Here is a 27783-nt window from a genome sequence, read left to right on the forward strand (position 1 = left end):
GTAAGAAAATTTTTGGTAGGCATCTTGAATTCTGACAATTGTCTCATCTGTCTACCTGTGTGTAGAGTTGCTGTGTAAGTGCAAAGAGCAGGGAAGGTAGCAGTAATGTAGAAAGGAGAGGGAATTGGAGGTCAGTGAATCAATGCATAAAGATTTGTTTGTGGAACTTCAACCTATGTGTTTTGCAGCTGCTTTCAGCTGTTCTTCCTTCCAATTTGCTTAGTCAAGTTAGAATACTACTGCTCCTTTGAAAATTGTTTTGCTCATTCACACTGTTGGTGATCTATTTTAAAATATACTATCGCTAGTATGAAGTGTTCAGCTTTATGAGAAATATTTTGTTGGTTTTGCTTCTTGATACTAAAAAAATAAAAGTAATGAAAAAAGCTAGGACTCTCAGGAAAGACATACAGGATCTCAACCTGTGAGTTACCATACAGGATTCTTTTAACAGGGTGAAGTCTTATACACACAATTAAAATAACTTTTTAGTTAGCTTTATTTATTTCCAGATTTTTTTGCTCTTGTAACAAAATACATGGTTACAGAATCTCAAAATGGTTAAGGTCATCTTGTCCAACCTCCTTGCTCAAGCATGGACACATAGAGCAGATTGCCCAGGACCATGTTCAGATACTTTTTGAGCATCTCCAAGGATTGGGATTCCACCACTGCCATAGGCAAGCTTTTCCAGTGCTCAGTCACCCTCAGAGTAAAAAAGTGTTTCCTGATGTTCAAGCAGAGCCTCATGTTTTACAATTTCTTTTGTGCCTGAACGATCTGTTAGTATGTCCAAATGATATCCAACCTTTGCTTTCCAGAGATCCATGTCTGCATCTTTCAATGCTAGCTCTTACGAGTGCTCTAATTCTAAAATTTTATTTTAAAATTTTAGTACGCTCAATACTGTTGAGTGTACAAACTGGGAAAGAAAACTACATTTCAGATGCTCTTATTAAATGCTTGGACAAGCTCCAATAGCAGTAAAAAAAAAAAAATCAACAAAACAAACAACAAAAAATCCCGCACCTTCCTGAGCTTGGAAATATTTCACCCAAAATTTATTTATTTGCAACCTGCGAAGTCCTTTTCTGCATCATTAAGAGGAATAATTTAAACCATTTTAAATGTTGGTAAAGCCAGTATTTTAAAATTGATACACTCAAACATCATCTGTTGTAAGTATGTCAGTAGATATAACTAGGAGCCAAGATAAAGCACTGTCTTTAACATAAATGCTGTTTTCTTTTTCCAGTAGATTTTTGTCCAGTGTCTAAGGACAGCCCCTGTAGCTAATCTTGTTTGGATTATAGAAGAGAAACTAGATTCCATTTTAGGGTTTCTCAGTGAATACATTTTGCATATCTCTGTTTTCTAAAGCAAAATGCAGGGGGAATAGGGGAGAAGAAATGAAATGATAACCATTTTTACAGACCTGACAGAATAAAGCAAATGATTAAGTAGACCAGTATTAAAAATAAATAAATTAATTAAAGTTCCAACTGAAGAGTTTTTTTTGAAGTGTGTCCATGCAACTTTTAAGTGACAACTTCATTGAGGCTTAATAGTGTGGTTAATAACATTTTTCCCCTACAATTCTTCAGTGGAAGCTTAAGTGAAACTTACACAGATGCTTTTACTTATCATAGCTACTCTGTCTGGCAAATATATATCATTTGATCTTTAAAGACTCTTCAGTCTATGCAATTAATAGAATCATAGAATAATTTAGGTTTAAGATCTTCTGGTGGGCTTAGAAGTCATCTAGTCCAACCTCTTGTACAAAGCCAGGCAGACTGTAGTCGGAGCAGAATGTTCAGGGCTTAGTCTCATTTATTTTAGAAATCTCCAAAGGGTGGGGATTCTACAGCCTCCTTGGACAACGTAGTACAATGCTTATCTGCCCTCCTTGGAGAATTTTTTTGTTCAAGTCTGACTGGACTCCTCGCTTCACCTTGTGAGTTCTCAAGTTTCTTGGCCTTTCGTAGTGCACCTTGAAGAAGTCTACATTTTCTGAAACCTTGCTTTTGGAGTGGAAGACTGATTAGGTTCCTCCTTGGCCTTCTTTTTTCCAGCTAAAACAAACTCAATTTTTTGAGCATCTCTTTGTACATTATGTGCTCCAGATCCTTGAACATCAAAGCAGCTCTTCACTGGACTCTAAGTTCCTAACTGTTTTGCAGTTGAGGGGCCCCAGACCAGACACAGTTTTCAAGATGAATAAATACCTCATGAATATCACGTAGAGAAGTTGCACGCTTTTCTTCAATCTGCTGACTATGTTTTTGTTCCTGCCCCCTCCTTCTCTTGCAGTGATTGGCACACATATGTGTGAAACTGTCTTCTGTTGTGATTGGGACTTCGTGCTGCACATATATATAAACATAAAATGTACTCAGTTACATTGAGCACGGGCTGGTTGTTTAGTTTAGTACTACTACCTTGTGTGAGGGGAAATAGCAGAAACTTAAGAGACAAAAGCAAAAGATGTAGGCTGAAACAAGAAATATGAAAGTAAGAATTAAATAGTTTAATACTGCTTATTAGCTTTAAATAGAAAGTGCAGAAGGCATTTATATGAAATTTTAAAGGAGCATCTATTGTAGAAACAAATTTGGTAGACTACTGCGGTGGTATTACCCTGCTGGGGAGCTGAGCTCCATTGCAACTGCTCTCTAACTCCCCCTCCTCAAAGGAAAAGGGAGAGAAAAAAAAAAAAAAAGATGGGAAGGGCTCAAGGATTGAGGTAAGTACACTGAGATCACTCAACAAGTATCATCATGGGCAAAACAGACTCAGCATAGGGAGATTAATATAATTTATTGCCTATCGCTAGCAGACTACAACAGTGGGAAATTAAACCAAACTTGAAACACCTTCCTCCCATCCACTCTCTTCCACTACCTACCCCCAAGCAGCGCAGGGGAACAGGGAATGGGGGCTGGGGTCAGTCCCTGATGCTTCACCTCCTCCGCTCCCTCACGGTCCCTCTCTGCCCCTGCTCCCCATGGGGTCCCTCCCACGGGATGCCGTCCTTCCTGAACAGCGGCTGCGGGGGCTGCCCACAGGCAGCAGCTCTTCAAGCACTGCTCCCACACGGCTCCGTACCACGGGGTCCATCCCCCAGGAGCAAACTGCTCCAGCACGGGTCCCCCACGGGTGGCAGCTCCCCCCAGACCCCCTGCTCCTGCGTGGGCTCCTCCCCACGGGCTGCAGCTCCGGCCCGGGGCCTGCTCCTGCGGGGACTCTCTGTGGGCCACATCCACCTGCTCCACCGGGGGCTCCTCCACGGGCTGCAGCATGGAGATCTGCTCCATGTGGGACCCATGGGCTGCAGGGGGACAGCCTGCTGCACCAGGGGCCTCTGCACAGGCCGCAGGGGAACCTGTGCTGCGTGCCTGGAGCACTTCCTGCCCTCCTGCTGCACTGACCTGGGGGTCTGCAGGGCTGCTTCTCACTCCTCTCTCTCCCAGCTTCTGTGGTGCAGCAGATTTTTCCCCCTTTCTTAAAACTGCTCTCCCAGATGCACAGACAACATAATTTATTGACTTGGCTCTGGGTAGTGTCGGGTCTCTTTGGAGCTGGCTGAAACTGTCCCTTATCTAACATGGAACAGTTGCTGGGCTCTGCTCACAGAGGCCACCCCTACAACTCCCCTGGGTTAGTTTTTCCTATAAAGGAGATGGGAGTAAAATATTTTAGAAATACAAGAATAAAAGCAAATCAAACTTGCTTATAAATTTATAGTCTGTCTAGGCGTAAATCCTAGAATTCCAGTTACATTAAGCATAACAAAAAGCAATCACACCTAAAGGCAGGATTATTTTAACCTGATGATGCAGCCAAAGGCAAAAACAAGTGTCCACACTTAATCTTTTTATCATGCCTTAACCAGGTTTATACTCAACAGGAGCTCTTATTTGTGAGCATTACAATCTTGCAAAACATTCATCCACATGCTTTTCTTTTTTGTCCATCAGCCAGAAGGCAGTGATGCTTGCACCCCCTGTTTGCTGTTTTGATTCTTCTTTGAGTTTAGGGCTTAGTATTAGGAATGTACAAAAGTCACACCAGGGAAAGCCCTGACTTGATGGTTTATAAAAATACTAAGGTACTGTTAGGCAACATTGTACTTATTTGTTTAAAATCTATTTGTTTATATATCTTCTGTGTTTAAGATTTGTATTAGTAAATATTTTATGGAACATATTAGCATGAGAAATGGGTAAAGAAACATAGTACTGAAGGAGACTGCAGCATTGGAAAGAAAACTCTGAATACATCGTTTTCCCTTGGTCTGTCACAGGGAAGGCTTGACAATATACAATGTTGAATTTGTTACAGAGTGGTTTGTCAGTGCATAAACTCATGCTCATATTTCCAGCAGTATGAAGTAATGAACAAAGAATCTGAAACGAAGGATGTAATTAATTCAGATTTCAGAAAAACTTGTGATACTGTACGACACAGAAGATGAGCTTACAAAATCAATTAGGAAAAGACCACTGAAATGGATTACAGCAGGATATAAAGGGCAAAGGATAACAGCTCAATATGGAGAGGGATAAACTGTTTTCTAAGTCACTATATTTTTATCACTATCTAAAATAATAAAAGAAGATTAAGTTTCTTGGTTTTATTACAGGTTTATGGAATAGTTAGTAAATGTAATGAACAGGCATTATTAGTGGATGAGCTGGGAAGATTTATGCATCAATAAAATGTATAATGAGTAAAGGCAGCAAATGTACGTTTTAATATCTGGAGGGCTTCAGCCTTTGTTGAATGATGATGCCCTTTTGCAGAGCCCCTTTTGCGGATAGCCCTTAAATTATCTGAATATTTTTTGCAACAGGAGTGTATTATGCCTAAATATCTACAAATATTTAAGTGGCTGACATAGTGTACCACTGTGTTATTTTTTTTTCCTATTTATTTCAAGGAAATCATATTCTAAAAGCTTTAAGACTTCAGATCATTTTTGTGCTATTGGTTGAGCTGCATGTTGATCTCTGAAACAAGATGTTCATGTTATCACTGTTAAAATTTGTTAGTAGATGAAGAGGTATCTAGAATGTATGGATTTATTTCTAAGAAGCTAGGGATATAATGGGCTAACAAATCTAGATCTGTGCTTAACATAGGAAGAAAAAAAGGCACGTAGAGGCTTGTAACTCACTTCCCCCTTGTTTTTCTTCCTCCTCCAAAATCTCCTTGTTAGTTCCACTATATCAGAAGCAGGTAGTAACACCAGGGGAAGGCATAAAATGGACAGAAGATTATTGACGGCTGAAGTAATTACTCCTTTGAGTGAGTTTTAGTTTCTGACTTTGCTACCGTCTTAAAAATCCTGGACAATATTTTGTTGTACTATCCCCAGGGAAAAAATATTATTTATAAATAATATATATGTATATATATATATATATATATTGTTCCATTAAGTTCCACTTATACACAAATATTTTACATTTCCTGAGCCTTAGATGCTTAGATGCTTAGATTTATTTCTTTCCTACCCCTACTTTCTTCGTAGGAGAAAGAGGAGGCTGGTGCCTTATCTCAGGACAGCTGTCCATGGGGCTTTTTTCTTCCTCTGTGAAGCAATCTGGCCTGTTTTCAGTCAAGGGACCCAGAAGGCTCAGAGGAAAAGCAGCTTTAGTATCTCTTGTTCTTTTTGCAACCTGAAGGAGCACTGTTGGTGTGCCCTGAACTCCTTCTCCCCTGCCTTTTTCCCTCCAGATCACTCCACATGTGCCTCTGCAAGCAAGTCAGGCCCAACTTCTACCAGTTTAGTTTCACTAGGGTTCTCATAATTTAGTCTACTTTCTAAAATATGATATGTACATGTGGTGAAATACATCTTGTTCACAGCAAACTGATGTAAAAAACCTTTGGCATCTGTCCCGTTCTTTCAAGCATTAAGTTCATTAAGTAAAATCTCTGTTAGACTTGTCTTGCATGGAAACCCAAACCATCTACACTGAACACATTACTGCTTCTTGTTTATCTGAAATCTACAGATCTACATACCATGCCAGAACTCATTTGCAGAGTAGCATGGGGCAACTTTAATAGAGTCACAGCTTCTAACGTAAATGATACTTTTTTTCAGGCTATGATTTAAGACCCCTTCTTGATTTCTGTTCCCCTTCTTTATCCTACAAATGTACATATATTTCAGCATTGTAAAAAATGATGGAGAATTCAGAGACAAAGATCTGGGGAATATAGAGGCATAGACTGGAGCTTCTAAAGTATTTTCCATTTCCATTGTTTCTCCTAAATTATTTACCATATTTGTATATCTTTTAATGTCTGCTACTCGCCTGCTGCTCTTTTTTTTTTTTTTTTTTTTTTTTTTTTTTTTTTCTCCTGTGCTTTTCTAGCTATTGTGTTGCTAGGACATACCCAAGTAGCTACAAAGGTTACAAAGCATTCAATGGAAGAAGCTTTTCAGTGAAGTGGGAAAGCAGTACAATAATAAATCATATGAAGATTCTGAAATATAAATTTTGAAGTAATATCTTTGTATTTGTAAAAGTATGAGTATGTTTGCAAAAAGCTTGTCTTTGATTAAAAATGAAATAACAGCCCTTTGTGTTCCAACACCCTGAACTGAGTATCTGGTGTTTACAAATCTTGATTTTTCTGAATTGGCAATTTAAAAAGTATTTACTAAAGTATTCAAAAAAATGTGTCAAGTGTGATTAACAATCTGTATTCTAGTACATTTGAACATGAACATTTTTTTGGTAGAGTTGTTTCTAAGCTTCAAAAAATAAATAGATTGTTCATACCACCCTAGGCACTGCTACAATTCTGTATTATTTCAATTTACAGTCTCCTGACAGATAATAGATTTTCCTGAATTGCATGAGGTGCATAGTTTACGGTATTATGCAATAACATCAGCTTTTTTAGGGCTGTTACTACAACTATTTGGCATTTTATTTGAAAAGAAATTGCTCAGTTTGGCTTTGCATTCTCTGCCTTGCAAGAATTTTGAGTCCTTTTACTTTATTATGGAAAACTGGTCATTATTTTGAGAAGTTACAAAACTGAGAATCTAAAATTCTTTCATGTAATAAAAAGCTAATTACTAAACTAGTAACTAGTTATAACTTAGTAACTTATATATATGTGTGTGTTTGTTATTAACTGGATTGTTATTGTTTGTTATTAACTCCTCTCCACTGTATTTCTTACGTTGTCATCTTTTGAACCTTGCCATTTTGATGGTAAGCAGTCAATTTAGAAAACCTGCCAAGAATGAAAGAACTATGTAATAAAGGATAAATAATGTAGATATTTGAATTGTGTAAGAAATACATTTTCAAATATGAAACATTTTTAAATTTGAATAGCAGTGCTTATATAGCTAGATCCACAAATTATGTGACTAAACATCTCAGTTCTCAAAAGCACTGCTCAGACTGCATTCGGTGAGAACTGCCACCTCCTGTATAGGTCTGCATTTATCTTGGTGAGCCTCGTCCAGACAAAATTTGATTCTATGGCTGGAGGCCAGCAGAGCAGCTCTGCCCTCCCCACTGACTGTGGAGAGATGTGTAGGGCTTAGAGGCTGTTTGTTCCTTCCCTCTGGAGTCTCTCAGGGCTGGTCTACAACTTGAAAGTTTTGTTAGCAATTTAATAGGCAATTAAATTCTCAGGAAGTACTTCAAAGGAAAAATGGGTGTTTGGCTGGCAGGAATGGATGTTTTCCAGCCAGAGAAAAGAGAGGAAAAATGTTGCAAGAATGATTTAAGCCCTGTAGGTATTTTTTCAAATAACCTGCCATCAACTGTTGTATTTTCCTACTTTTGTTCAGGAAGTTTGTTCAGGCAAGTTTCTCCAGTCCTCTAACTGAAATAGTAGCTCTAAGGCCACACAGCTTTTGAAGGAATTGAAGCTTCTTCACATCTAGAAAAGCAGACTGCAGGACAGTGTGTGTCTGCCAGTTAATGTCTTTCAAGCACTTGTAAAACTGCAGTAGAGCTGTATCATGGATGGTGATACGGAATAACGTAGAACAACTATTCTTCCAAATAATTGACATACTTAAAGGGTAGCATTAGATGCACAGTATTTCCTATTGAAAGAGTAAATATAGTATTTTGGTGTCTTTGGGAGTTCACACTATTTCTTTTGTTCTTTGGATGAGTGACGATCAGAGAGGGCTGGAGCACCTCTCCTATGGGGACAGGCTGAGGGAGCTGGGGTTGTTCAGGCTGGAGAAGAGAAGGCTTCAGGGAGACCTTAGAGAGGCCTTCCAGTGCCTAAAGGGGACCTACAGGAAAGCTGGAGAGGAACTCTGTGTCAGGGAGTGTGGTGATAGGACAAGGAGCAATGGATGTAAATTAAAAAAGGGTAGATTTAGGGTAGATATTAGAAAGAAATTCTTCACTCAGAGGGTGGTGAGGCACCAGAACACCCAGACAACCTGTGGATGCCCTGTGTCTGGAGGTGTTCAAGGCCAGGCTTGATGGGACTTTGGGCAACCTGGTCTGGTGAGAGGTGTCCCTGCCAGTGGCAGGGGGGTTGCAACTGGGTGGTCTTTAAGGTCCCTTCCAACCCAAGCCAATCTGTGATTCTGTGCAAATACTCGCAATAGCAATGAGATAGTTGAGGAATGTGGAAAAGTCTAAGTTCTAGATGCACCACATCAGATCCTTGGTTAGTGAAATGTTCATGAATTCTGTTAATATATAAAAAAATCTGGAAAGAAACAAAATATTCCTGCAGCCTGCAGATGTTAAAAGTAGAGGTGGGATTCAAAGTGAGCCATAAAATAATTATTTTTCTAAGTTAACAACTGAACCTTGTTTCTTTCTTTACACAGTTCCCCAAACAATATTTTATGTGAAATACAGTTGTGATTCTCAGCATTTTCATAGATTATGCTGCTATCAGTTTTTAACTTAAAAACTAAGCTTTTTAAGCTGTAAAATCAGTTTTCTCACTGCAAGAGTTTGCTTTGTTTAGTCAGTTGAAAATTAACACAAGTTTAGAAAGTTGATGGGGCGCTTTGTTTGACTCATTTTTTTTTGGCACTGCTACTGAAAAGTGATTAGTAACTCATGCTTAAACTATAAAGAAACTAGATCCACACCTATTATTTCCAAAACCCAAGTCGTCCTTTCATGGTGTTTTACACTTTGACACTGCTTTCCCATAAGTAAGTTATGAAAAAGATTTTAAAAGCTTGATTCTTCATACTGCTGTTGCAAAAATCATGCTGGTAGCATGTGAAGCTGCTGGAGCACAGGTAAGTAGGAAATAAAATTTGGAAGGGCTTAGCCTATATTTTCTATAAAATATATTTTATATGTTCTATAGAAACAATCATACTAAAGGTTTACCACAAACAAACGTGCCATACTGACTTGAACTGCCATCACCATCCTTGCCTTTTCCCAGCATTAGTGCAGCATTTAGATAACGCATCTTGAAACTGAAATGAGATCTATTTGTTAATTTGAAGCCTTATCTTTTGAGGAACTGGAAGGGCTGGTGGAGTGGGAGAGAAATTTATGTAATTGCATTTTGGTATGAGAGCTTTCCTGTAGTATATAAAAGAGGGATAACCACACAAAAAGCTTCCCTAAACTTCTGAATTTTTATTGTGCCATATCAAAGTGAATAAAGGTATTTTTTGTTGATGTAACTGTTCTACTTGAAAGACCCAAGATGAATGCTGAATTTTATTCTTTCTCACAAACATGCTGTAGCAGGATGTACTGTTTGCTGAATAGGGCTGAGCTGAGCATCAGGAGTAGCTTCTGGAAAGCATCAAGTAGTATATCAGAGTATGGGCCTGCTATTCCAGAGAAGCCCTACACAAGGGAATACCTAGATTTTGGAAGATACTATCCTGTTATTATTTATGGTTTATAATCTATAGATGCAGTTACTTGGGTTTTCTTGATTGCATAATGGCCCAGCTTCAGGAGAAATATAAATGCCTTAGAGTCTAGTGATTATGGCCCTTTACTAGCTTAAACCTGGACAGAAAAAAGCCTGGAATATAGGTTTCCTCCTACTTCATCACTGCATTGCTTGCAAGTACAACTACCTGTAAGGAAGTTGTGGGGAGCTGGGGGTTGGCCTCTTCTTGCAGATGGTGATAGGACTAGAGGGAATGGTCTCGAATTGTGGCAGTGAAGGTTCTGGTTGGAAATGAGGAGACATTTCTTCTCAGAAAGTAGTCAGGCATTGGGACGGGTTGCCCAGGGAGGTGATGGAGTCACTGTCTCTGGGGGTACTTAAGGAAAGGTTGGATGTGGTGCTTAGGGACACGGTTTAGTCGGTGACACTGGTGGTAGGGTGATGGTTGGACCAAGTTATCTTGGAGGTCTTTTCCAACCTTAATGATTCTATTATTCTGTATACTACTGTGCACTGTGTTACAACTTCCTTCTTCCATGCTCAGTCATACCGTGGTCTCATACTGTACAAGAGGTTTTCAGCTCTGGTTTCTGGTTTCATGCTGATATAACTGTACTTAAAACTCTCAGGAGAAAGAATTATTATATTTTTTTCAGTAGTTTCTGTTGGTTGTGCTAGGTATTTCCTCACTGAGACTGTTGTGAATACTGTGCACAAACACCTGCCTCTTTCGTGTTCATTGTAATGGGAGACGTAGATGCCCAGACCAACTTTGCAAAGTGCATACGCCCTTACTGTGTTCAGTGCTGGGAAGCCTGTGTCAATTGTTTCTCGTTTTGGTCCTAAGTGTTCAAGTAGGATCCTGTGGCTTGTGCATACAGTATTTGAAATTCTGAGCTTGTTTATCATCACATTTGTCATTGAATATCCCCAGAGTTACATAGCTTTCAGCTGGTGGAATGACTTAACCATTCAAAAACAATGTTTTCTTCCCTCAGAGAATGTAAGTAATCAAATGCTACAAACATTGAGTTGCAGATTTTGACAACAATCATGGCAACCTCAGTGGAGGACTCCTCTGTGGGCTATTGACCTTGCATTCAGGGCTGCAGGGCACCTTCAAGAAGGGATATCGTGCAGAGAAGTGAGCATAGGAAAGAAGAGTTACAAAGAACACAGACCTAGGACACAACCAGACTGTAAGGTCAATATAGGTGTGGTGTGTGCCTTGACAAATGACAGTGTTTTTTCTCTGTTACTCATGTGGCTGCCCCACTTGCCTGTTCAGCCCAGCAGCTGCCTGTGAGGTGCCCTATGTGTGACAGTCTCTTCCCAGGGGTGGGTGAGACAGGGTGTGCATGGCACCTTTGCTGGCAGGTACTCTCTTGCACCCTGCTCTCTTCTCGCAGAAGTCAGGAAAATGGGTTGCTCTCCTGAGTACATCAATACTGCATGACCTCCATTTTGTTTTCAGGAGGCACACACTCTGCAGTGGGGTCTGCGGCTCTTTGGTTCTTGTACCCAGTAGTTCCCTTATTTGATTTGAGAAGCATGTTTGGGTGCAATCCCCTCTAATTGAACTCAGCAGCAGAATTGCTATTGACCTTACTTTAGTTAGGATATCATCCATTATCATGGACTGTCTGTCGTGAGATTGCATTCTCATCACGTCATTGCATTCTGGTGGGTGTATGAAAACTGATGGAATAAGCTTTACATGGTTTAACATACTTCCTTAGCTGATTTTTGTCAAGCTCATTTTATCTGTACTAGTCTATGTAAGAGGAAGACCCACACAGACCCAAGCAAAGATGTCAACTATATTTATTTGAAAGGTGAGTGGCTATGGCAGAACAGGAGAAGCCTTCCGTGATGCCTCACATAGCAAACTCACCTGGCCCTTGCTTGGAGTTTGTCACTAAACAGCAGTTACAACACCATTGTTTTTTCAGGTACGACAATTCTTTGCCATTCATTCACATTGGGAAATGACTGAAGGAGCACACCATGCTGTGTTGATGTAGCTGTTGCTTTATAACATGGTGACTTCTCAACTAATCATGTAGCAGATGGGTGTAGAGAAGTCTTTCAAACAGCTGAGCCAGCAGATCTTACTGCCTATCAGCCTGCCTGGCTTTCTCCCTGACGGTGGGTGCTGCTGTCCTGTGAGAACCATCTAAATTGCTCATTGATCATTTACCTGCTTAAGTCTTGACGAGTCCTTTATTGAGCTGCCTGGAAGGAGACTTCTGTCTGTAACCTTACACTACCCGTATTTTGCTAGTGTTGAGGTTAAATTAAATTTGGCACAAACCTGCAGTGGTGAACCAGAAGTTGGTAAAGTTGCTGAAGAGTTGGCGATAATGGCTCTGGTTTAGTCATGTGGATTTGGGGAACACAGGCTAGCATTATAAGTCTAAGGATGGAAAACTAAAAGGTTTGTCATCAAACTTAAATGGCAGAGGTAAGAAGAACAACATCAGTTTAAGTAGAGCTTACGTAAAATCTCATTGACCTTATAGATTAATGAGTAGAGTACTACATTGGTCTGTATGGGCGCTGTCATCAGGGGGAAAGAAATGCTTATAGCATCACTTTGCATTCATTTGGGATCCCTATAAGAATGGTAAAATGTAGCAGGGGATTTCAGAGTTCTAATTAAACACCAGGGATTGCATACCCTCTTTGTTGCAAGCGATGAAATCTAAAATTTGTAGTATAAAGATCATAAAAAAAAAAAACAAAAAAAAAAAAACACCTTTTATTTTCCAACCCATTTAAGCCCTTTGTGAAATAGACAAACTACTATATTTGGAAAGGCACCAGCACTTTCAGGCTTTTATTAAATGATTAATCTCTACAATTTGTGTATTCTGAAGCAGAAACGTTGTTACATAATACATAATGAAGAATATGTCATCTCACATTTATTCCACAGAGGCTTTTGTTTTGGGATTCATGAAGTCTCATGGATCTTCTAAAAATTAGCAGATGTGAGCAGTGTAATGGCTCAGTAATGTCATCTGTCTGGTGTCAGGAGCCCTGTTTTGCAGTAGCTTAAGTGTCTTTTGATACGTGCCCTGGTCTGGTAATGTTTTAAAGCTCTCTGGCTTTACTAAAGAGTAAATGGCCGAGTATCAGCAGTTTCTAAAGCCTTTTAATACTGCTGAAAGAACAGATAATGACAGTGTACAGTGCTAGAACAAGAAAACAAAGACTGGATATACAAATATTGATGGCCACTTAGTTTCTAAAATAATTGCAGTTCATGTGGTTTTGGCTTTTACAAGTTTGGAGTATAGTTCCTTTTTGTTGAATTTCTATGAAGTGTTATTCAGGAAACACATTTCTGCAAGAAAACTGTCAAATGTTTAGCCACAGAAAATGAAAACAGTTCTTTGAAAGGTGTCACCCAGTCATCTGTCAGTGTATTCATTAGTTTTTGAAATGCGACCAAAACAGCCATGAATTAACAAGGAAAAAGTATTTTGAAAGAAGATACATCCTTCTTATGTTAAAAATTATACTAGGGTTTTTATACTGAGAATATATACAGAGAATTTATACTGACATAACCTAGTGGCAAAATGAGAGAAGAAATTAAATATGCTGCCTGGCAAAATATAATAAAAATGGGTTCTGTGGATTATTCAGAAATTCTTTTATCCCCACTTGTTATATAATTTCCTTTAAAGCAAGTCGTGAGAGGCTGGAAAAGGGATGGACAAGCTCTCTGGGAACTAGAAAGGTCCTTTTGTGTGTGCCTACTGCAGCACTTAATCTCAGTGAAGTGGCAAATGGAAAGACTCTACCTACTCTCGCTACCAAAGGAGTGCATTCACCTCTGTTCATAAAGTGCACTGCTTTCTTTCATCAGCAAAGGTTAATATCTTTTTCACTGAATTCTGTATGAAATAAAACCATGTGTAAAGAATTTAATTATGAATTTCTGAGCACAGTGTCTTTAAAATTACAACTGGGTTAGTAGAGCACTTCCTGCAAAAAATCTGGTGTCTATCAACATCTTTCTATAATTGTTAGTAACACTACTGTTAGTTGTTTCACATTTAAAGTAGCTGACTACCTTTAGAGTACAAAAAAAAAAAAAAAAAAAAAAAAAGAGGTATTCCTGCAAATTTTCAAATCAATTGAAGACAGCACCATGCTGAAAGGGAGGAAGAAGCTTTGACATAGGCTATTAAGTGTCACTACCTAGAAAACGTCCCTTGCAGAAACTGAGGAAGTAAGCTTCTTCTAAGTCAGGGTGCTGCATAAAAAGCAGCTTCTGATTTACTTTTGAAAAAATGTCACATCAGACGCTCATATATAAATGAAATACTTTTTTTTTTTTATTTTTTTTTTTTTTTTTTTTTTTTGTAATAACCTACACACCAAGATGTCTCTTGGGCAGTGTTCATGCCAAAAGCAACATTTCCCTTATTCTACTGGACAGTGCTTTTAGAAATTTATTTGGCTCTGCTCTAAGTTGTTTTCCTTGGCTTTGAAGAGTATTTTTCATCAGTGTTTCAGTGGGGAGAAATGCGGTCGACTTAGAGTGATGGGGATACTACAGTAAGGCCCAGCTTGGTTCCATGAAGACTTAGGTTGAGGTTCTAGTTTCACAGGATGTTTCGCTTCAGGTTGTCATTCAAAACATGACATCCAAAAGAAAATGTCATCCAAAGGGGTAGCTCTTTTTGGGTGATCTCTATCAGGTCGGAACCTTATGTCTTCTTACCTAGGTTTCTCTTCTCTTGGATCAATGAACTTGAGGATGCTACAATTCCTAAGTCAAATGTAAGGAGAGAGGGCAGGAAGTTGCAGTGAAGCACTGAAGAAGAGCTCAGCACCTCCCTATCTTCTTGGAAACTGCTTGTTATCAAATCAGAGCAAGCCTAGTGTGAAAATCCGCACTCATTTAAGTATCAACATTCTTACTCAAGAGAAAGGCAATGTTGGAGACAACTGTAAGGACCACTCTTACAAAAACGGGAGTGTAATCAGAGCAGAGGAGGATGGCTTTTAAGAAAGTAGATGTTCTAGTTTACATTAACCTTTTCATACCTGCAAGTGTATAGAATATGTGGACGACTGAGTACTGAAATGTACCCTCATTGAAGTGATGTACTTTGGTGATCAGGAAACTGCACATTTAATTGCTGGCAGAAAGTAGCCCTTATTCCGGCCCATAATGCTTTTATAGTAGCAAAGAGAATTGTATGGCCAACTTCATTTTTACTCCGTGATAAACTTATTTTAGGTTTAATTGAATTCGTTTTCTTCACGGAGATTTCATTAGACGCTTTTTTTGGTACAGGTGTCTTGACCCACATACATTAGAATTTGTTCAATATTAAACAATATTTAAACTATTATTCTGTTCTTTTTAAATCTTTGAGTCTTTTCTTCCTCTTTCTGTTTTCCCCATGACATTCAATATCTCTGCTAAACCAGTGCAGTGACTCAGGTAAACTTTCTCTGATTAAACATGTGAGAAAGCATATGTTTGAAGTTCTGAGTGTCTCAGTCATGCCAATTGTTGGCTTTATGTCTGGAAATTCTGGTTTTTGATATTAAACAACAGGTATATCACACTTTTCCCAGCGTATACTCATGTGAGTGTATCTTGCAGTATTAAAAACAGCGAAGAGTTTAAGCTATTAAAGGAGAAAGGAATGTGGTTCAATTAAGCAGAAATTTTATTATCTTGCATGGCAGCTACCCAGCAGCAAGCATTATGTGTCGAAACGCACATAATTTATTGGGCCCAGCCTAATGCTGGGAACCCACTATCTCATTAAAGGAGAATGAGAAAAGGTCTTACTGCATCTTTACCATCTCTACAGTTTTCTAGGGGGTGCTTCCAGACAATGCCTTTCCACAGCATCAAACTGCTGTTGTAGATCCAACTATGAAGTTAAAAATGGGATGTGTGAATTCAGACATACCCTAGGATACACTAAAAAGCCTGTAACATTTTTGAATAAATACTAATGGGTGCAAATAGGTCAGTTGTCCTTGTGCTCCACTCTTGATTTAAAATAAATAAATAAATAAATAAATAAAAGCCTTAAGATGTGCATCCTAACAGAGACACAAACTCTTTTCCTTTTCTGCTATTTAGGGTTATAAGAGAAGTATTGCTATGCCCTGTTGACGTGCCCTAAACATGTTGATGCCTGTTTTACGATTTTTCCTTCTGGGAGAAGGAAAAAGTGTAAAGCATGTTGATGCCTGTTTTATGCTTTTTCCTCCTGGCTGCAAGGGTTTTCGTTGTCATTGTGTCCAGTGAATGTTCAACAGGAACCAACTTGACATAACCCCTTACATAACCCCTTCCATGAGCTTGATCCAATTCCATCTATAAAACAGTGTGAGAAGTTTGTTTCAGGATCTCAAATGAGAAGACAAAGAAAATCACACTGAAGCTAAGCAAAAAAGAAAAACTAAACAAAACAACAACAAACAGCAAACAAACCAAACACAACCTCAATTTATTTTAATATTTTAATATATTGATATCAAAGACATTGCTTTAATGCACTTAGAGATATAAGTTGATTTTCTGCTTCAAATTTTACTCTGATGATGAACGAATCTATTAGTTTCAGTCTATATGTTGTCTGGATAAACTGAACCCAATTTAATTGTACAATAATTATAAACTAATTTATCATGTGGTTTAGGATAGAAAATGGTGAACTACCAAATCTTTGTAGTGAAACAGCTTGAGTCAATGTACTACAAAAGAAGAAGGGAATACGGATTGGGAGAGGAGTGCTCCTAGAGGAATCACTAGCTATTATCAGCTTGTCTCAGCTGTTGGAACATCCTTCTCTAAGAGGGTATTTTATTATTAATTTAGTATTTTATTACTGAGAAAAGCCCTATTTCAAAGCCTTTACCTCCATATGGGGTATAGAGTGTTCTCATTTAAAGTCTGATTGATTTGTTCCTTGATGGACTTTTATTTCCCGGGACCCTTCTTTGTAGATGGCTACTCTCTCAGCAGTATGGCAAACAGCTCTTCCTCCGGTCTGGTGGTGTCCAGCTAGCTTACAGCCTTCAGGAAGAAAGAAGAGGCAGCATCTGTCTGCCTTTGAGAAGGAAAGGGGCTTAGGAGAGATCAGGCTGGGAGAGGGAGACAAGACATGCATTCCCAACTTAAGGTCCTGCCTTGATTTGTTGCTTCTTTTTGTAAGGAGATACTCTGATCTTGTAGTGGGTGTGCACAACAGCAATACTCGTAAACATCATAAAACTACATGCTGGGTAGGGTTGCCTTCCTCTTGCCCCATCCATCTGCCCTATGAAGTGTTTCCCAAGAGCCCCATGTAAGTCTTTAGCTCTTTCCCACAGACCATACAAAAACTACAAAAGTCCCCACAAGTTCTGCTTTCCACAAGTCCTGCTCCGAGATAGGCATGATATTCTTCTGAGAAAATCTGAACCAGGAGTTGGAGTCATAGAACCCTAGGGAATAACGCCTGAAGGGAAGTTAAAGGTGAGAATAAAACCCAGGCTGATGTGAGAGATTTAAGAACAGGAGATCAAAACTTAGATTCCTCCCAACGGTGCAGTAGTTCCTACATGTCCTTGCAGACCCAATTAAAATAACATTTGATTAAAATGAATAGAACAAAGCACTGTTTTAAGTGGTGCTAAGTCTCTGGATAAATTGGAAAACCAGCAAAATTTAATTTTATATTGAAGATTAAAGAGTACTTTCTGGTCTTAGTTATATTATGGTTTCTCTGGTGTATAAGCAGCAAGGCAATTTAATGTAAAATTAAAAATCTGTGGACAACAGCATCTCTCTCTATATAAATTAGCATGGCTGAGAAAATCATTTTAGCCTTTAATGTTGATTTATAGCAATTTTGTATTCTTTACATGTTGAAATCCAGGACAGTATTATGCTAATACAGCTGTATCACCTGCAGGTGTTACTTGAGAGGCGGGTGAGCAGTTCTTTGTATTTTCTTTGAAAGATCAGACTTTCAAGATGTGCCGTGAGAGGGGTCTGACTGACAAGCTGCCTTATATACTGTTATTCTAACTATAACTGGACTTACTGAAAATTCCCTCACAGACTAAGATAATTTATAAAAGCTATAAAGCACAGCCGATTGATGCTGATTAGGAAAATTATGTATTTTCACTTTTTAAATGTCTTGTTTTCCTGTTTATAGTTTCTTGAAGTTTATCCATCTGAAATGTTCATATTTTGTCCTTGTTTTTTCAATGAAAAATAACATTAGATGTTACAACTGTGCAAAAATTAGAACTGGCAGAATTTGTTTAAATAATTTTTAATAATTGTGCTATGAGAAATTACTATGCAGTGTGCCCATTATTACTAAAGGGAAATCTGTTTTTAATTTTCTGTGCACGTCTAGAAATTTAGCAAATAACCTGGCTTAAGAAAAAAAAAAAAAAAAAAAAGATATTTTGGATGCATAAATATAAAACTGTGTGTTTTCCTGAGAATACGAATTCTGTTGTGTGGTAAAATCATGCTGCCTTGTTTCTGTGCATAGATGTATTGTCAGAAAACACAGATGTTTCTTTTGATACCTCATTGAATTATGTAGATTTTATATATGTAGATATGTTAACAAGCTATTTTATTTTTCATTGATTAAATATATTCATTCTCTAGTGTGGAAAAAATAATACACATCAATTTTCCTACTATTAACAGTGAAAAGTATGGATTACAAGTATGAGAGTTTACTTTTTGTAGTAATGTACTTTTGCAGTACTATCAACAGAATTTCAGATTTTTTTTTGGTAGTGATTTTGGGATTTCATGTGTTTTCCTCTTGCAGTGCTATTTTTACCTTGAAGAATCTTTCTTTCTTTAATTCAATATTTATTTTTAGTTTTGTGGGATGATACTATTTGTCTTCAGAACAACATTCGTGTAACAGAAAAACAGAGAATTTGAAAGAATGCATTGAATGGAAAAATAGTTTTTCCTCAGTCATTGATGTGACAGTGCAGAACTGCACTGAACTTGATTTAAATGACATTAAAAATATCAGTATTATTCCAGTTTGTATTGTTTGGATTTGAGATCTGGATTTAAAGGATAAATTAGTTCTAACAAGCCAAAGAAAACAGTAGTAAACATGGCATTATAAAAGAAATTTCTTTTATCTCCTCAGTGGTAATGTGAATGTGAAATTCAAATGAACCTCTGAACATGGTAAATTTTTACATCAAAGTGTAATGTTTACTTACATAATAGATATGAAGTCCTGGGTAAGTTTTTTTGTTTCATTAATGAATAGCATACACACATAAAAAATGCGAGGAAAGCTATTTCTGAGTTAGGCAACAAACCGGATTAACTTCTCCGTGAATAATGAGCTTTTTTTACCCTAAAGGTTTGAATTAATGATTTGTATATAATAGCTCACTCGGGCTCTAGTTATTAGTTTTGTCCTATTGCTGCTTTGTTAAACTGCACCTAAAATGATGTTATTTCAGTGGTGTTAAGTGCCTTCCCTGATTCTTGTAAACAGAAAATCGAACATATTTTTAGCATATAAAATACATTTTAAATGAAAGGGCACCAGCATGGGGATGTAGGTTAGCACTTCTCATTTAGAAGCTTTCAGTTTTATAATGGTATTTTAAAAACTCTATTAGAAGTGGAAGATTTATGGTGAGAATTAAGCTGCAGGGTTTTATTTTTGATACATTAAAATAAAAAATACATTAAATTAAAAAGCCATATTAATCCTTTACGCTTGTAATAGCAGAGAAATTTTCCATGTTTACATAAACGTGAAACACATAAAAATAAGTCCTTCATTCATATTTTGGAATTACTTTTTTTTAATGTCTTTGATAATGCAGATACAAGAAGATGGCTAGGGAAGAGAATCAGCTGCAATAAAGATTATAGAACAAATCTTTAGAGTTTTAATCAAGCCAAGTTCAGATGAAACCAGGGACAGATCAGATTGAATACCACCAGCAAAATGTGGTGTTAATTCTGAAAAATATTAGTTTTAGTACATTGTATCTGTTATTCCAAGTTGTCCCAGTGAAATACAATAACATTGGGTCTATGCATTTGTGCATTTAGATAAATAAATAATAATGAATAGAATAGACTTAGTAGTCGTTGACAGCAGTTGACACCAGTTGGAAATAATAGCAGGTGAAATGCTGGCTCATCCTCTATTTCATCTTTGTTTCCTATCATTCCATCCAAGGTGCTTCTCCTGCCCTGGATGGGAGTTATCCTTCACTTGTATGTCAGGCTGGCTGTAGCGTTGACTGAAATAAAAACAGTGTGATGAGGAGGATACCCATAATTTGTGCTTCCAAGTCAAAGGGCAGGGCTTTGGAAGAGTCCCTTTGATGAAGAACTGTGCTCCCATCTCTCTGTGTACTACACAGATGTCCTCACATTTGCCTTGTGATGGACCCGGGGGGATCCACAACTTGTCTGAAGCCTCCAGGTGTTGGTTCTTTTCAATATTCTGTAATTACAGCAAGATTGTTTTTTCAGTTAGAATTCTTCTGTTTCTTCGTATGAAATATGAAATATATTTATCTAGATCTATTTATCTACATCTGACCCAACGTATGAAGCTTTAACATGTAGTTTCAACCTTAATGCCTTTAAATATATGTATATTTCCGTTCCTTCTTGCCTTCCCCTCCACCTAGCAAGCCACAGACCGTGCTATTTATTTTCCATCCCCAATCCCACTGCTATGTTTTGCTGCCAGCTGCTTGTCCCGCTCCTTCACCCTCCTCTCCCCCCAGCTCTAAGCTCAGAGCGGCCTCTACCCCGGCCTCTCTCTGGGCCAATCTGCCACCTAATGGAGGACTGACATTACTGTTAATATTTTCAGACAAGACAATGCATCTGGGCCAGGGTGTGCCCTGTGTGTTATGAATGGAAGAAATCCTGGCTGTGTAGTGAGGAGTTTGCCCCTGTGGTGGTGACTGTCCTTGCCTCTCTGTGTAAGCTGCTGAGGGCAGACACCAAATCTCTTTTCCTTTCTCAAGTGCCAGCCAAACAAGCTGGCTGTTAACTGGGCAGTACCATCAGACATGGAAAAAAAAAAAAAAAAAAAAAAAGGCAACAGGAATAGAAACCTGAACGCCAACCTTCCCTGCTTTACTTAATCTACAAAGTCCAAGTGGCCAGCAGCAGCCAGCAGTTCTTGGGAAGGCGATAAAGCAAATCAGCACTTTGCATGCTGTTAGGAGAGCACTTTGCATGCTTGAAAGCTAGGTGCATTTAGAGATACTCATATAGAGAAGTAGTAATATCCAAAAATTGTAAAATTGGCTAGTTTTCTTTGACCATTGCTAGGGCAGTAGTCATCCCTGCATATATGATCCTCGGTGTCACACCTGAGCACAATGACCTGGTTGTGAGCTGTGGCACAGCACTGGCGATATCTGCATGTTTTGGGGAGTCACTTGCTTTGTTCAGGCCTCACATCTTTCTGCTGGGAAGAGCAGCAGCATGAATGAGTGCTATGTAGAGCAGGGGCAGACCTGATCCACGCAGCTATCATCGCCGTGAATGTTACCAGCGTTTTCCAAGAGAAAGGCAGGCGTATTTCTAAAGCTTTGAAGAGTTTGGATCTGAGCTCATGGTAGAATACTCATTTTGGTTTCTAATGGTGTGCAGAGATTCCAAGCTAACAGATGTCATTGTAACTCCTTTAATATAGCTAATTAAAATTAAAACAGCAAGAGTGCTAACTTTTGCCTGTTAAATAGGTGTGACGTATAGGCGGGCAGTCCCCAGCCCCCATCTCCCGAAAATCTACCCAGGGAGCTGGTTGGAGCTTGAACAGTTTGTTCCCTCCGCGCTGTTTACCCTCCTTTGTTCGTGTACTTGTTAGGGTTTTAGATCTGACAGAATGCCTTAGTCCTCAGATTCTGGCACTGTCCCTGCTCCGAGTGACCTCCTCCCTAGCATAACTATTCTGGCATTTCATGCTAATATTAGTGGTTTCTGCTCTACTTCCCAGAGGGAGGAGTTTCCCTATCTTTGAATCAGATTCTGCTCTTTTGCACAGTAAGCTTTTCACAAGAATATCTCCAGGATTGCAGGAACGCTTCTAGACAGATAGTGCTTTTGAGGTGAGCTGTGGGGACGTAAACAAGGTAATTAAGCAGAGTAATGTGTTAGCTTCTCATCAGCAAGCTCTTTGAAGCCCCTTCTCTGGCTTCTCCTGGGTTAAAAAACAAAGAAACAAAACAAAACAAAACAAAACAAAAAAAAAAAAAAAAACCTTCATCATATCTCCTGGGCAAAGAAATTAACATTTCAGGGAGCATTTCAGCTGAGCATCCCTTTTGCATATTTACAAGGAACGCGCTGTAGACACTGAGTTCAGAGCCTTCGCTCAGGATGATGGTGCATTTTCTTCTGCCCACTCTGCAGTTTTCCTTCCTCTTCTGTTTGCACAGTGCAGTACTACTATAACAGCAGTCTGATGATTCATAGACATTTTTTTCACAAGTATTTCTTTTCTGTGTTGCAAAACTTTCAGAGGGAGAGAGATGGGCTACTTGGATGCTTTGTCTGGTTGAAATTCAGTCTGAATTAGACCCTCTGAAAGTGCATTTAATGAGCAAAACTAGGTCATTTGTGTCTTTAAAGATGTTAAAGCATGGTCCAAAGAGCTGTCCTCGCAATACCATCATGTGGGTACCTGTTTTTAACATCCAGGCATTAATTTGTTTTCTGGCACTCACTCTGGATGATTTCTAACTCACTGAGAAATTTAGTAATCAAGCTGAATTCTTTACTCTCCTTAATCACTATGTCTAGTGATGCACTTCAGGACAAACTATGCTTTTTATAAAACTCTGTGACTTATGTTTTCACTCCCTCCTGAGTATTCCCACAGCCTTCAGCAGATTTGCAAAGCTGAACTCAATTCAAGCACTTTAACCAAGTTTTTGAAAGAGCAAAGTATGCATACATGGAGAAGAGATTAAGCATGTTTGCACAGTCTATAATGACTCTAAAGGACTACTGAAATAAATGTCATTCAGACATGATTTTTATGCTCTGTTCTTCCATCTTCTGTTGTAAATGAGGAGGTATAAAAGAAGACGAAAAAGACAGAATCCAGTAGAGGATTTAGGACACTAGAAAGCTCCCAAGCAAACATGAGTTGTCTGAGTTTAAATTTGCACTCCAAAAATGCCATTCAGCTGCTGATTTGACTCTGAAGGCTTCTAAACTTTCAGGGCTTACTAGGTTTACCTCCCTGTTAGAGAAGTATCCGTGGCTTTGCTCTGTCATGTATGTAATCACCCCAGTCAAAGCAGTTTATAATTTAATCTGAGCAGGATCTAGAAAGCAAATGCTCCTCTGTTTAAATCCTCATAAGGGCCAAATCCAGCATATGTCCTAAGGGAATACACAAGGCAACTGTAAAAGAATGCCTCTGCCCTGCTCCACTAAAAAAAAGAAAGGAAAAAAAAAAAAAAAAAGAAAAGAAATCGGAGTGGCTGCTCTCGAAACAAGATTTGAGGCTGTGGATCATGACTGATTTTACATGCTTACCTGCAGCCCTTAGTCAGACATCTGAACTTTGTGCTGAGTTTTTTTTTTTTTTTTTTTTTTTTTTTAACTCTGCATTTGTGGGCACTTCTAGGATGTGGCACTTGCCCTTCCAGAGTAGACACGTGAAATAAGACCTTGCTGAGTGGAACTTGTAAGGCCCTACACCCTCTCTCTTCTAGCTGTATCCCAGTGCATATCACATCCCAGTGTATCACAGTGGTTTGCCAGTGAGATGCAGTTAGCAGCTATAAAATGCTGCAGTGTTCAGGGAAAAATAATGTTAAAGACTCCCAGAAGAAAAAGGGAGAAGTACTTAGAAGAAAATAATAACAACAACCCAAACATACATGTAAACAAATCAAGATCCAAACAGCCTATGCCTTGTCAATGTAGAACAGATCAAAGCTGAGGAATTGCCTTTTCCTAAACTCTGGACCCTTTTCAATCCTGCCCGGGCCAGAGGACTGAACCTTGTGCGAGGCTGTGTCAGCTGGGAGAGCCTCAGACCACATGGAGCAAGCACAGCTCAGTGGCGATGCAAAATGGATGGAAAATGGAGCTGGTGTAGTGCTGGCTCAGCAGCTGGTGCTGAAGTTCCCCTAGAGGCAATTGGATCCTGTTGTGCTGGGGCTGTGTGGGTGCGTAATCAGCTCTGGTACTTGTGTGAAAGAGCTTCTGTTTGAATGGCAGATGTGTTGGCTATTGCCATGGGAGACATAAGTAGGCAAATACTAGGTTTATTTTTATAGGAACAAGTCTTAAGAAAAGAAACAGGAATAGCACTGTGTTGTGAGCTACTTCACAAACATTTTCTTTTTACTGCTAATTTAAACTGTTAGAAGTAACATGATAAAATTGAAGAAAAAGCACACATCACATCAGGATGGAGAACTCTCGTAGTCACTAGCAGCCATTAATAGTTATTGAACAGTCAGTATTGGAGATAGGTATTTTTAATCAGCAAGTCTCAGTGTGATGGGTCTGCCTCTGAATTCTGAAAGAGATAATGGGGGAGATTTCTAGTTCACAGGTTTTAATTTTTAATGCATTCCTTGAGACTGGAAGAAAGCTGGTGTTATGCCCAGATTCAGAGTAGACAAGCAGATTGAGCGGGTAAATATAGCCTGATATAAATCACAGTGAACATATGGAAAAAGCTGATTGAGGATTCAGCTGATAGGGAATTAAAGGCCGTGAGTGAAATTAATTCTAGTCAACATAGTCTTATGGAAAGTAGGGCTTGTAAAACAAATAATTGATGAAAACTTGATTTTAATCTTTTAATATTTGATAAAACTACAAGTTTGATAAGACAATGCTGTTGATGTAATAGACTTTGAAAAGCATTCATTTGCTATGATATGAAACTGATTAATAAGTGCAGAAATTGAACTGTATAATGAAACAGAGCAGACTTGAATGAACAGCAAACTGGCTAGCAGGTCTTAATATATGATAGTCAATAAAGAAGCATCAATGACTAAGTGGTTTTCCTGTAGTGTTCTCATGAGGAGCAACGCAAAGGCCAATCACATGTAACATTTTCTCTGCTGACTCTATCAGCTGTAATTTTACGCTTTGAAATTAGCAGGTGGTCTGAAGTTTGGCATAACAGCAATAACCCTGAAGACAAGTCAATCAAGACAGATTGAGGCGACTGAGTGAGACAGATTTTTGTTTTAAAATACTGTTACATGAAAACAATCCATGTAAGAAGAAGGAAGCTATCAGGCCATGTGTTGTGGTTTAACTGAACATTTTACTCATTTTTTGGGATTCTGCACTTGTTCAGGGGTGAAGTTCCAAAATGCTGGAGGTGCCCACTGTCCTAGGTGCCTGCCCTCCCACACTCCCTGCCACTCATAACTGTTCAGCATTGGGGCAGATCTCTGAATGGTATTCTTAAATAGTTGTTTAAACTGAACCTGAAATGCATTCAGGAGGCATAACAATAGGAACGTGTTGGTTTGAACATCCCAAGGATATTCAGAATTCTCAAGAGCTGTTGTAATTAGCCTGGAGGACAACTGGGAGGTGTAGGAGAAAGGGAAGGTGAAGGAGCAGGGAAAATAATGGGCATAAGCTTGGTGAACAGGAGGTCAGATAAGATAATTTAATATTCCGTGATGACTTTAAATGGTATATCTACATCAGACTGTGAAAAATGGTTATTTTGGAGGAAAGCAAAGTCGTGTTTGTAATTTGGTGTGTTTTGGAAAGTTCAATATTTTTTTTAATGTGTACTCCTGTATTCTGCCACCCCGGAGCTATGTATCCTACAGTGGGTAATTAAAAAGCATCTAACTGGAAATAGGACATATCTTGGACAATTTACATCTAATAGTTGAGTTGACTACATGTTTTTTCAAGAGCAGAATTTTGAATAGGACTCTGTTGTCACCTTCATGAGCAAACGTTTAGTCTATGAAGTCATGCTACCCACATAAACAAAAGTAGAATAAAGGCAGTATCGAAACAGCATCATTGTTTCTTTTAGTACTGTATACATGCTACTTAGGTACTGTAAGTGTATTATCTGTTTCTATTTGAAAGATTTTAAACAAAATAATAATTTCTAATCAGATATTTTAGTGTTACCTGTTGCTGCAAAGGCTGGATAAGCTGTAAAGAAATGTGTTAAATTTGAAATTAGTTTTCTCAAAAAAATTAACCCATATTGCTGTTACTTCCATGATTATCATAGTTGTATAAAATACATAAGCCCTGCAAAGGTAGGGCTTTGGTGAGGGAATTGCAGTTATCAAAAGCAAGCACTTCTTTGTGCTTTTTCCCATTAAGAAATTATGTAAATAAAATATGTATTATCAACACATTTTATGTACAAATCATTAAATCCATTTACCTAATTTGAAATGGTTGTTCATGTTTCTATAGAACTTTATATAAGGTGGCCTTGAAACAGTTTCCCTTGAAAAATGTTTATTTTTGCTGTATACGCTCTGTGAGAAAAAATACAGGTGTTAGACCGATGAAACAGAGGAAGTGACATTCATACAGATCTTTGTGTCTTAGTATAATCTAATTGAATAGAAAAATACATAATCAGTTGTTGCATCAAAACTCTGTAGATTAATATTATGCTTAAAAAATATGCTTATTGCACTAGGTGGAATTTCAGTAAATACACTCTCTTACACCTCTTACATCCTCTTGAAGGATATTGTGGCTGCGGTTATGAGGGAATCAAGGATGCAGCATGCTCTTGTGAAAGACAATGTAAGGATGTTCCACCCCTGTTGGAGCTACAGAAGGATGTTCCCTCTGTCAGCTGTGCCTTAACTGATTAATCTTAAAGATGTCCACTGAGAGTGTGTCTGTATTATTATCCTAATCAGTAATTAGCACTACTCGGTAGTAGTATACTGTTGTAAAGTGCAGCGTACTGTGTGCATTTCATGATCATGCACTGTTCAGTTGTTATCACTCTCTCGGGCAGATTTTGACATGAGCCAACCATTGCACTCCGCCAGCCTGGGTGTGAATGGCTGGGTGTGATTCAGGGCATTGCACGGTTCAGTGACTGCTGCCATGGTGTAGGTGGTATGGGGGCTTCCTTTGGAGGGGAAGGGATGTAAGCTGTGATGTCTCATTTGCTCTTTAAGGAGAAGGTTCCCAGCCCATTTCATTTACAGTATGAAATGAAGACTGAGATTCTGCCTCCCTTCCGTATGAGTGCTGTTTTTCCTAGCTCCTTCGGTGTTTTCAGAGCATCTGTTTTTGTCATTGTCTTTTTTTTTTTTTCTGATCAGAAGTGTCCAGACGTGTGAGTCACAGCAAAGAGGTCACTGGCACCAAGCTGTGTTTTGTGCTGCTGCCAAATGTTCTACCTCGGGCTCATGGGTGCTTTCATGCTCCCAGTCATTGTCTGTCTGTAGCCCCTCCTTAAAAAGTGATCATATCCTTTTTAAAATTAAAAAAAAAAAGGGGGGGGGGGAATTGGATGTCTCTCACTTGATCCCAGCTCCTGTCTAATACATAAAAAGCTGCCCCTTTGAGACATGATATTACGCTTTGTGATTAAATATTATTATATTTTGCTTATGTATTAATATTTACCTTGGCTGCTGTTTGCTACACCATAGCTTCAACCTTTAGTCCATGTTTTTACTAACAATGAGCATCTCAGCATGAAGCATAGGTGTCATAACTGATATTTTATGTACATAAGAGGTATGTAAGCACAGGGAATCTTATTTTGTACAAATCAGTGAATAGAATCCCAAATGACCTATCAAAATCTGTGTGTTTTCCTATGAAAAGGAAAAGACAAAGTATCTGAGTTTTATGAGAGTTGCTAGGTAAATTAGCTT

At 38.5% G+C, this 27783-nt stretch overlaps 1 protein-coding gene across 41 annotated transcripts in view; it reads left to right on the forward strand.

Moving 5' to 3' along the window:
- NRCAM (neuronal cell adhesion molecule) overlaps positions 1-27783 on the forward strand; it is a 150464-nt gene that overhangs the window by 52459 nt on the left and 70222 nt on the right. The window contains exon 3 of one of the 41 annotated variants that reach the window (XM_035325682.1): positions 17248-17392. The exons of the other annotated variants lie outside the window; for them this stretch is intronic. The gene's annotated coding sequence lies outside the window, so the exon portion shown is untranslated. The remainder of the gene's footprint in view (positions 1-17247; positions 17393-27783) is intronic. 41 annotated transcript variants of the gene reach the window in all.

Source organism: Oxyura jamaicensis, chromosome 1 (assembly GCF_011077185.1).
Source record: "Oxyura jamaicensis isolate SHBP4307 breed ruddy duck chromosome 1, BPBGC_Ojam_1.0, whole genome shotgun sequence".
Classification (NCBI taxonomy): domain Eukaryota; kingdom Metazoa; phylum Chordata; class Aves; order Anseriformes; family Anatidae; genus Oxyura; species Oxyura jamaicensis.